At 43.3% G+C, this 12,005-nt stretch overlaps 1 protein-coding gene across 2 annotated transcripts in view; it reads right to left on the bottom strand.

Moving 5' to 3' along the window:
- Positions 1 to 1,161: 1,161 nt before the first annotated feature.
- The window catches only part of C1H2orf80 (chromosome 1 C2orf80 homolog), a 39,437-nt gene continuing 28,593 nt past the window's right edge, over positions 1,162 to 12,005 (bottom strand). For both annotated transcript variants that reach the window (XR_013537268.1, XR_013537273.1), the window contains one exon: positions 1,162 to 10,087. The gene's annotated coding sequence lies outside the window, so the exon portion shown is untranslated. The remainder of the gene's footprint in view (positions 10,088 to 12,005) is intronic.

Below are 12,005 nucleotides of genomic sequence, written 5' to 3'. Positions count from 1 at the left end.
TACATGTATGCTTATGTTAAACCATGTGAGCAGAAAAAGCATATCTAGGTTTTAATATACCCAGAACAAGAAAAATGGTATTTGAGTGGGTGTTGTTTGCTACCATGTTGCTGAATCACTGTTGGTGGCTTATGTCTGGTAGGTACTAGCTACAGTATTGAATACCTGCCAATAGCTTGGTTTAAAGAGGGAACGAAACAGTTGAGCAATTTTGAATGTAGCTAATGAAGGGTAGAAATCTCAGTTCTGTGGCTAGTTCATGAAAAGGAGATTCATCAAGGGTGAAAAAGCATGATTTTTTGCTTTTGAGGAACGGTAGCTGCTTTGAAGGCTAACACAGATTGTGTTGTTTGCCAATTTTCTGATGTTCAACTTAATAACAATCCTAATTGTGTGTTGTCAAGTCAGTTCTAATTTAGGATGAGTTTTTCTATGTTGAGAGTACTCAGGAGTGGTTTGCCCATCCCTTCTTCTGGAGATGCTCAGGGATTGTTATTACCGAAGTAAATACCAATACCGCTACATCTTTGTAGTTGTTTCTTCTCCAAAAAAAGCAGATGCTGCAAAAAGACTGTCTACGGTGTTTTGTATTATTTACAACATTTACAACTGGGGTGGATGATTTAGGGCCAATCAAACTATTGTTGGGCTGTTATCATGTGGTGCAGTGTATTGTGGAAATTGGTAATTCCTTTATAATTAGCAAAATTTAAAATGCAAACAACAGCAATTGCACAGAGAAAACATAAGAGGGTAGTTCAAGTCTCAGAGCCACCCCCAATTCACAGTAGCACATATTCTAATAACAATTATTCTAAAAACATTGTAAGTAGAAAAAATATTTATTTACGGGGTGGCCATAGTGCTTGGGTACCAACTCCAATCCTCTCCGAATGGCACCAGGACTCACTGGCTTCCTGTGTCTGTCCAACACGACACATAATATACTTGCTTAGGAGCTGAGACAGGGAACCCACAATGCCTAGCTCACTCCCTCACACATGCATGGAGAAATATTATGTTCCCAATTCCTGTGACATCACAAGGCTCCACGCCATGACTTCACAAAGACCCACCCCAGGCATTGGGCCCCAGATATAATGAGGGGATGGGGGAGATAATCCTGTGACAGCCCCTGACAAAAAAGACAACACTTCAAAATCATTCTGGAAAAATTCTTTTATTGGTTTTGGAAAAGAGGCTAAACAGTTATCCTCAGTGGAGACAATGGCCTGGTTCAGCTCCAGCAGGATGCCTGCCTTCTGGTCCCTCGCTTCCCCCTGGGGAAGAGGAAGCTTCGGGCCCTGCAAGAGAAAGAGAGAGAAAAACAACTAAGGGGCGAGCTCGTCCACTGCCATCAACCGGCTTCAACCCAGGCGTATCCACCGACCAATGTTCTGGCAACTTCATCCCGAAGCTCCACCTGCCAACATCCACTGGCTTCCACCAGGAATATCCACCCGTTCATCTCACACTCGTGCCCCAGCGACATGCCCACGGAACACCAGCCAGCCCATTCTCACACACACACACACACACACACACACACACACACACACACACACACACACACACACACACACACACACACACAAAACCACACTCCACCACCACCACCCCCAACATATACACACCTTCACTCCACCAGCCATTCACACACACGCCTGGGCTTCCATCCACCGATCTCCACCAAGCTTCCGCCAGCTGGTTTCAGGAGGCTAACTTCCACCGGCTTCATCTGCCAACCTCTGCCAGCCTCCGCCTTGTGGCCTCAGCCATCTTTCGCAGGCAGATTCCACAGCTTCTGTTTGCCAACGTCCACTGACTTCCCCTCGGTCCATCACTGACATCAGCCAGCTTCAAGCCACGGATCTCTGCTAGCCTCGAGCTGCTAATTTGCCGGGCCACTTAGCAAGTTCATCTGATTTCGGGAGAGAACTTGCCTTGGGCAGAAGGGCTGGGTCCCCTGCAGCCACTGTCGCTCTCTTTGCCGGACTGCTCTCTGGCCACTGACCTCCCTTCTGGTCTCCTGCCCTGCCCAGCAAGCCCCTTTTATCTGCCAGCAGAGAGGTGGGGCCCCTGTGAGGTCACAAAGACCCAGGTGAGTGGGGTTGGGTTCCCAAGGCGGCAGCAGCAGCACCCTCAGGATTGGCTGAGTCCTGAAGGTGATGTCAACAGTTCCTCTGATCATGTGATTCACCCACAAAAGCTTGCATTTTGCATGATTTTTTTAAAAAAAACGTAATTAGTGTCCTATAAATGTATCACCAGTCCTTTTGATTGTTAACTCTCCTGGCCTTCTGACAGGATTCTAGGCTGGTGCTCCAAAAAGTTAACTTCCAGCATTTTCACCAAAAGGAACTTTCCTAAGACCTGAGCTAGGAGGGAAAAATGAAAGTAATAAATAAATAAGGATGGGCACAGTCATACAATGCAGTCTTTGACCCTTTTGGGTTTTGTTGTTGTTGGTTTTTTTGCCTCTTTTTGGACATTTTTTTCTTGCCCTTGCCATGAAAAAGATATTATAAGGGGCCCGTTAAGAAAAAACCCAAAGTGTTTGAAACAGATATGAGTATTTTAACACCATCCCTGCGCTATCAAAGATGCAGCTGTGTTTCAAAGACTCAGCCTTTGGAACTCCCTCCCATTAGAAGGCAGATTTGCCCCATCTTTGCTGTCCTTCCACAAGCCAACGATGATGATGTTCCTCTTCAGGCAAGCTTTCCCTTATAGACTGGCTGCCTGGGTTGGGATCTTGAATGGACTGTTGTGCCTTATTGCTTTGAACACGTTTTTGGCATTGCTTTTGTTTACTGTTTTTAGTGGGGTATTTGTTCCTGAAAATCCCTTTTTCCAAGCACCTTTTGAAGCATGGCTGTCAGGGATTGAACCTGAAACTTCCTGCATGCCAGACTTGCTGCCAGCCTCTGAACTAAGTTGTTCCCATCACATTCTCCATTGCTGGTGCCATCATTATTCGCCTTAGGTGGCCTTTGGTTATGGATGCCTGGCACCTATTATACGTAGGTGCTTGCGTATGGGTGTTTGCATAAGGTTTGAGTAACGTGCCCTGGCTAAGTGAAAGGTGCTGAGGAGTGTCTGGTCATGTGCCTGATTTGTGCAACCAGGATGTACCCCAGCACTTCATCAATCAGCTGCAGGTAGCCATGGCAAGTTACTCATATCTTATGCAAGTGCCAATAGGATTCCAATTAAAATGTCTATAAATACAAAGTGCTTCCCTTCTGTCTCCATTTCTGCATTGATTACATTACTGCAAAAGTACTGCAGACAGTTGGGTACACATCCGTTTCTCTCAGGCTGGACATATAGTAGGACCCCTATATCCGCTGGATCAGTATCCACAGTTTCACTTATCTGTACTGTAGTCTGAAATGTTGAAAACAATTAAAAGAAAAAAAAACTAGAAATAGGTATTTTCACAATGTATTTACCCAAACTGGCCACTACAGGGAGCCTGAGACCATACTAGGTATTGTTATTGTTGAAGAATACATAGCATGGTCTCTGGCTCCCTTGGTTGGCCAGTTCTGGTGATGTAGGTGAAAATACGTATTCTTGGATTTTGTTCTTTTACCATGCTAGTTATTATAGTGTTCACTATTATCCACAGTTTTCAGCATCTGCGGGGAGCTTGTGACCAATCCCCTGCAGATATGGGGTTCTGACTGTGCTTTCTGATTCAGAAACTGTGTTTTCTAGTTCCAAAATCACTCCCCGTGTCAACATTTGTACATACGCAGTGTGTTATGCATACCTGTACAAATTGCTTCCTTACCAAAATGCTGAAATCAAGTCACAGCCAGCTGAACTCACCTGCTGACACAAGAAGGGGAATACACTATAAAATTATGCAGATAGAAGTGGATAGAGGGAAGCTCTATTCCCTCTCACGCAATACCAGAACCAAGGGACATCCATTCCAACTGAGTGTTGGGAGAGTGAAAACAGACAAAAGAAAGTATTTCTTGACCCAGCGTGTTGTTAGTCTGTAGAACCCCTTGCCACAGGATGTAGTGATGGCATCTGGCCTAGATGCCTTTCAAAGGGGATTGGACAGATTCCTGGAGGAAAAGTCCATTGCAGGTTACAAGCCATGATGGGGATGTATAATATCCAGGCTTAAAAGGAAGGTACTGTACCTCCAAATACTAACTGCAGGGGATGGTATCAGGAGACAGGTATCTAGTTGTCTTGTGTGCTGCCAGAGGCATCTGGTGGGGCCACTGTGAGATACAGGGCGCTGGACTAGATGGGCCCTTGGCCTGATCCAGCAGGGCTCTTCTTATACGTTCTTATGTTCTTAAGGAGCTGAAATTCCCAAAGCTTCCCAATATAATAGTAATAATATAAGCGTATTCAGTGCTAACACCTCTAGAATAAAACATTAATAATGTTGTACTTCCTGTCATTGCAAAATGTGATATACAATATGTGATTGTGGAATTCATAGAATCAAAGTATCATAAAAGAATGAAGTTGGAAGGGATGTACAAGGCCATGGGGTCCAGCTCAATGCTGTAATCCGACAAAGCAGATCTGACACAAGATTGGCCATTTTTCTCTTGAATGCCTCCAACAAGGGTGCACTCATCACCTGCCAAGGTAACTGGTTCCAATGTCATACAGCTCTAACAGTTAAAAGTTTTTTTTTTTCTATATTCAGCCTAAATCTGGCTTCCTGTACTCTGGGCCTTTTATCATGTGTCTTGCAGTCTGGGATGAGTGAGAACAGATCCTGCCTCTCCTCAGTACAACTGCCTTTCAAGTACAGTATTTGAAAAGTGCTATCATATCTGCCCTCAGTCCCTTTTTCTCCAGGCTAAACATTTCCAGCTCTTTCAGCATTTCCTCATAGGGCTTGGTTTCCAGTCCCCTGATCATCCTCAGGTGAGTGGAAACCATCATCCTGGACAGGACTACAACAGAACTCTTCCAAATGTTGAAAAAGAGAAAACACCTTGCCGCGGCCTGGTGGGAGACGAGTGAGCAGAGTGAACATCTGAGTTAGTCCCAGGATGGACCTGCAAGGGGAAAAACTGAGGTGGGAGAGAAAAGAAAGAGAAGAGAGAAAAAGAAAGGGTAATTGTTGGGAATTTGGGAGGAGGAAAAAAGAATCACGACAGCTGAGTGGAGAGGAAGACTGGGTCAGTGGATGGGTCCATGGGAGGATGAGCCAAGAACAGGTATGCCTTGGTAGATGAGGATGAAGAAGCAGCGGGAGGCACGAGAGATTGTGCTAGTTTTGAATTAAAATGAAATACGTAGGCAAAACAACAACAACAACAACAACAGCAACAAAAGAGCAGAATAGAAAATAACTGTTAAAGGAGGAAAGCACACTTAATTCTAAATATTTTAAAGATGATGAAGGTGTGTGGGGGGGGAGGCATGGAGCCATTGGAAGCATTGCAGGGGTACTCCTGTTCTCCCCTCAGTTTTAGTCTTCCAGTGGACAAGCTAAATCCCTACATAACACTACTCTTTATGACTCTTGGTAGATCATGATTACGTTTGGAAAGTAAGGAAAAACCTACCAATGACTAATAAGAGTCTGGACAAAAAACAGTCATGGAAAGATGTATTCTCAGAATAACAGTTATGAATGGCACACCAGAAAGAGGTTTTGTGAATGATAACACCACATGCAAATCTTAGCACAGGTCAGGCTTTTGCCCATCAAAGCAAGAATACAGGAAGCTTCTCTGTGTGTCTAGTAAGTTGGCAGCAAATTCAGTGCCTTAGGCCCCAATGAAAATGAAAGAACACCACTATGGCTCTCTTTCAAACAGAGAAATCAAGGCTTGCATTCATAGACACCTGAACCACTAGAGTTATAAAAAATTTTAAAAACAGAAAAGAAAGAAATTGTAGTCTCAACCATGCTGGGAGATTCATTTCACAGTCTAGCTGCATAGTCAAAGGTCAGGAGCATAGGGCTACGTATCTGCTCTGGTCAAAAGTCAAAGAGGAAGAGGAAGAGCAAGCAAAGAACCGGACGTGAAGCAGATGAGAGGAAGAAAGGAGGGGCAAGCTAGAGGTGAGAAAAAGAACTCTGCTAACTGTATAGCGGCAAGACTTATGTTACACAGCGAAGTCCCCTTCCCACTGAAATCCAGTGTTAGGTTGTATGCAAGATTGTTATTTTCTCCAACACAGGGAGCTTTCTAAATCACTCTGTCTCATCACAAACACATTAAAGCAGAAATGGAGAAGATGTAGCCCTCAAGATGTTGTTAGATGGCAGCTCTGATCACCCCTTATCACTGGTTAAGTGCTTGGGCTGTTTGTGCAGCAGCAGCTGACTTGCTACTGACTAAAGAAGCATAAAAGGGTGTATTTAACTGAAGATGTTTATAGTTTCCTAAATATCATTTTTGTATGCATGGCTGATAAATACAATTAATGCTAGATTTCTAGAATGTGCGGAGGGAGGAGCATATCCCAGAACACATGAGTGATAAAATGCCTTCCCCAAATTATGCCTCGGTATCTATACACATTGTGCCAGGCAGTCATTAAATAGGCAGTCATTAAATATAACATGAAACAGGGTGGACTTAACACATAGACACAGAGCCTGTTGGTTTATTCGCTGGAGACCAGCAAAAGGAAAGGTCGCTGAAGAATGCCATTTAGCCAATCAGCAATTGTGTTTGTTTGCAAGCCATTGTGAATGGATGAATGAATGCAATGCTGGAGAGGAAAAGGCTATTAAGCTTTGGAAGAGTTCCTTCATTTAGCAAACATGCACTTACTAGCTTTGTTTCTATACTTTCACAACTTTTGTTTAACTATGCAACACGCAGTGGCCTTGACAAATAATTGATGTTCTTTACCCCGCTGCCATTGTTTGGTTACTTACATGCAACTATTTGTCTTGTTAGTGCTGCATGCCCCAGCGTGCAGCCTTAAGACTTATTATACCCTGCGAGGAGAGGGAGGAAAGCTAGTGCTGTGATTACATTTCAGGATCTGATTATTTCAGATAACAATTTTTGTGTGTGTGTATTTTTATATATATAAATAAAGCATTTCCTTAGCTCTAAACAGGCAATGTCCAGGGCAAAATCATATAGGTCTTACAGGTCTTGTTAAAACTAGAACAAACAAATATTCATCAGGATGCTTTGATCCTGGTAAGCAGTCAGAGCATTTTTTAAAAAAATAATAATTTAATGTGTGGTGTCCTCACTGAAATTGAATTAATCAAAGCTGGACCTAATATGAGGCAGAATTGTGCTATACCCCGAGTGACGTCAATGTGCATTCCAGATTCCCCTGGTGCTGACACTGCAAAGTGCTTGTGGAATAAGAGGGGATGTTTGCTCATCCTGTTTTGCTTTAAGAAGATGCCAGGTACAACTCCCAGGAAAAAGCAAAGAAAACATTGTGAGTGAAACCCTAAAAAGTCTCTGCTAGTCAGCATTGGCAGTACTCAAGCAGAGGACCCAAGGGGCTGAATCAGTGCAAAACAGCATCCTATGACCTCCTTATGTCCTCATCATTGGATCCTGCCTTCCACTCAGCTAGGCTTGTAGTGACGGCACATGTCTGCTGTCAAAGACTGGTACCCTGTCTCTGTTCTCAGGCAATTCAAGTTTCCAAATCATCAACAGAGCATTAAATGCATCTCCTTAGCAAGAACACAGGAAACACCTTCCACCAAGCGAGAGCATTCTTGACAATGATTGCCAGTGAAGATACAAGGTACTGAGTCTGGGGGCCAGTTTTTCTTTCTTTCTTTCAACCATTCCATTTGCTACTACTGCCCTGGAATGTGCTGTAGTGTTGTCTGGTCAGTATGATAAAAAAAAACAACAACCAGGGTTTGTCCCAACTCAGAAATGCCAAAGCGATAAAAGATTGTTTAGGGATTTCCCCAGCCCCAAATATCAAATGAAGGCCAGAAGTTGTAGGATAGTTATATAGCAGAGGCACCTGCAGGCCTTTGCAATGCAGACTCAAACTAGCAACATGTCCTTCCTGCCAGGCTTTCCTGCTCTGGATCAAGAAAGGCCAGGTACGTGTGCCTTTAGCACTACTGGTTGAAGATGCCTCAAGAACTTCACCAATGAGCATGGCGCCCCCTTCAGTGGCCTTTCCCTCAGAGAAGCCTGATGGTAGGGGTTGGAGGTTAGCTACCATTGCCTGTACACAATGGGAGGTACCTTCATGCAGCAACACCCAATTAGTCAGCATACCCTACTTCCTTGTAGAGAGAGGGACGAGTGTCTTGGAAGGGCTGGTGGCTTCCATTCTGGGCTTCATCAACAAGGCCAGCCCAAAACTGTCTTGTACCATTTACTTGCAAAGCACATATTCTACCCAGAGAAGGGCAAGGTTATTATTCCAACTCTCCAAATGCTTCACCCAGCATGGCTGCTAGAAGATAACAATACATAGAGAGAATTATTTTTAAAGCCCATAGGAGGTCTTCCCACGTTCCGTTTGCTTTATGACCTCCTTAGAGTGAAAATGATGTTCCTCAGACCTTTCCTTCAGGATCCCATCACATCGTCTTTTCTTTCAGCCACCTGACAAAATAAGGGAAGGCAAATCACACAGTTTCCTGCAGTTGAATATCATGATTAGATAGATAGCTGCAGCCTGGCATTATGCTGGACAATCTGGGAAGAAAGCAGATGAAAAGCAGAGCGCTGCTTGTCCAAATGGACTCCACACCTGGCGGCTAGCAACCTTTTGTGCTTCTTTGTTGTGCTGTATCTTCAGGCTGGAGGCTTTCAAGGGTACCTTTATTCCTCTGATTACAAAATTAGTGTTGGCTTAATGAGATCTCTCCTTTTATTTGCGTCTTCTCTCTGCTTCCTTCCTTCCTTTTGATGGTGCAACCATTTGCTCTTATCCATCTCCATGGTGATGCGCCTTGTCCCAAGTCTCTCCCCCCCCCCTCCAGCTCCTGCACTTGTGATGCTGTGCAGATTTAGGCTGCATGCTTAAAACCCTCTAAAGTAATATATGGAAACAAATTGGTACTGTAAATAGATCCAGCCTTCAAAGGCAATTTTCTACCCAATCTGGCCTCTGGCTTTTTGCTGGAAAAACATGAGACTATTTTACTATCACTGCAGTAGACATAGCCATGAGCCCAGAAGTGAAGCACGTGTGCAGAATCTTCTGAAATCTTGTCCCAGCTTTCAGCAGGAGGGCTGACGCTCCAGCATCAGGGGATGGTATCACTGGGCACCTGCCAAGCCAGCCTGCTGCTGATCATTCAAGCCCTCCCCAAAACCCAATTTCTTCTTCTTGCTTTTGCAGCCTGTTGCCTTGCCCATTCCAAGCATCGCCATTCCTTGGCTTCCTCCTTTTAGGTGGTAGCGCAGACTGGGCTCAGAGAGAGAGATGGGGGGGGGGACCACAGCTATGCAACTTATCAATGAGGAAGGCAGTGGGCACTTTGCCTTAAGCCTTCTTGCTACAAAGCTGGAGCTGACTTTGTCTAGCAAGATGTAAAACCTGCAGGACAAGCTAGATTTAACGGTCCCAGTTAAACTATGAATTTTGTCTACTGTAACAGATGGAAAATGTGAACTTAACGACATTTTTCATCTAATAATACATTTCTATGATGTATCAAAATGACACCCAGTGTGATGTAATGAATAGAGTGATGGACAAGGACTCAGGAGGCCTGGGTTTGAATCCCCGTTCAGACATTGAAACTCAGTGGGGGTGTAGAACTGGTAAAACCTCTCCTTAAACATATCACTTACTTTGAAAGCCCTTATTAGAAGCTGCATAACTTAGTTCCGACTTGATGGCACATAAAAACATAAAGATGTCTGGTATGCAGTGTCCATATCCCATATCAGAGGTCTTAAGGGCACAGTTCCATAAAGTCACACCTTCTTCTTTGGAAGACCTGATTCTGAATCCCAAACATAAGTGACAGGCAAAGTATGATTAGCACTCTTGCTGTAACTTCAGGGAAATGAAACAGTCTTGTCGTATGGTACTTAGTGCTCAGTCAGCAAGGAGGCTGTGGAGGCTGTGGAGGTGCTCTGAGGTACTGCATTCATTGGGATGGATGCCACAGGTTCAAAGCCTAAGCACCAGCAAAACGAAACACAGAGTTGAGGGCTGTACTGTACCATGACGATAGGTAACCAAGCATGGATTTCAAAAATCCTGGCACCCTGGGTAGAGCCGTATTATCTGAAGAGTAAGCAGGCTTTATTCTACCCACCCACCTCTTAGCATTGGCAGACTGCCTTCCCCTTATTAAGGTAACCCCCTCTTTTTTAAAATGGTTCTAATAAAATAACTCTGCTGGGAATGCTAATAGCATCTTTTGCTCTTGAAAGAAATAGGTTTCTAACAACAAATGCATTTCTAACAATTGCAAAGAAGCTGAGGTAACATTAGCCTCAAAATGCCATTCTATAAAAAAGGGATAGATGCTAAGCATAAGGCAAAAATCAGCAGCTATGCATATATCCCAAAATGCTATTTTCCCCAGTTTGTACTGCATATTTCTAGTAAAAGAACATTGCCATCTCAGAATAAATTTTAGACAGAAAAATATTCTGGAATTTAGATAAATGTTAAAAGCACACATAAGGTTATTTTTAAAAGAAACAACCAAGCTAGGCAGCTATTGTTTAAAGAGCTATTATCTCTTATTTTTTACAGAAATAGTTTCACCACATATTTTACACACGCACGCACGCACGCACGCACGCACACTCACTCACTCACTCACTCACTCACTCACTCACTCACTCACTCACTCACTCACTCACTCACTTACCTGCAAAAAAACCAAAACATGCTTTTAAGAGTGTACAGCATGGGTAAATGGCAATGCAGCCTGACCATTTATTCCAAACTAAAGTTAGTAAAAGTTAAGTTCTGACTAGAGGGGCACCTGATGGATGAGTTGGCCTTACCAAAGACACCATCTGATCCACCCTGCCTTCACCAGGCTTTGTGGAGATAGTTCTAGTTCTAGTTTATTATTATACGGTCATAGACCCGAAAATACAAGAATAAACACATTATATAAAATATACAAAATAAGTAAATTGTTAAAATATATCAACAGTATAAAACATGAGTCATGTACTTGTCTTATTATAACATTTTGCGATTTCACTCTAGTTCTAGTTTATTATTATACGGTCATAGACCCAAAAATACAAAAATAAGCACATTATATAAAATATACAAAATAAGTAAATTGTTAAAATATTTTGTGGAGATATTGCAAACTATTCCAAAGTGTGCTTGAACACACACTAATTTGTGCCGCCTAACCGAATCCAGAAGGAAATTATTGTGTGGGCTGCCTGACAAAAGAGGGAAATGTTGTCCCCGCTGTTGGAAGGACAACAGCCGGAATGGCTGCCCATAAAAGCAAGTGTTTCAACGGCCTCTAGTGACCACAGTGGAAACTACATAATATCACAAGTGACCTGAACAAATGATGAACTTGAATGACTGGGTTTGGATGTAAGAAAAATACACGGTTTAGCACAGCCTTTCCCAAGCTGTCTGTGTCCATAAGTGTTGGACTACAGTGACCATCCCCTCAGTGTCCATACTGGGTGGGGCGACGGGTACTGTAACTCAAGCACATGTGTGGAGCACCAGATTGGGGAAACATGGTTTATTGTTACAGAAATGAGCAGTAGTGAGTGTCTGCTCCTCTGTTCCTTGCTTTCTTGTCCAGCAACAAAGAAGGGATTGGAAATACTACTTAAGGGTGCAACCAGGTGAGCATTCATCCTGCTGTTTGTCACATGGCCCTCAATGATAGTTTCATCATTTTCTCTAGCAGCCAGACAGTGGCCAAAATTGTGGAATTGTCTTATGTGAATTACTTTTTTTTTATCCTTCTGCAACATTGCTTGAGGATATCATGAGAACATAAATCAAAATGTATACAGTGAGACATGGTGTGGGAGTGAACACCTTCATATCTCTTTCCTCTCGCTAATTTGCACAGCTATTAAAATAGGAAT

This window comes from Pogona vitticeps, chromosome 1, assembly GCF_051106095.1.
Source record: "Pogona vitticeps strain Pit_001003342236 chromosome 1, PviZW2.1, whole genome shotgun sequence".
Lineage (NCBI taxonomy): Eukaryota > Metazoa > Chordata > Lepidosauria > Squamata > Agamidae > Pogona > Pogona vitticeps.
This window is presented reverse-complemented; position numbering and strand designations above follow the sequence as displayed.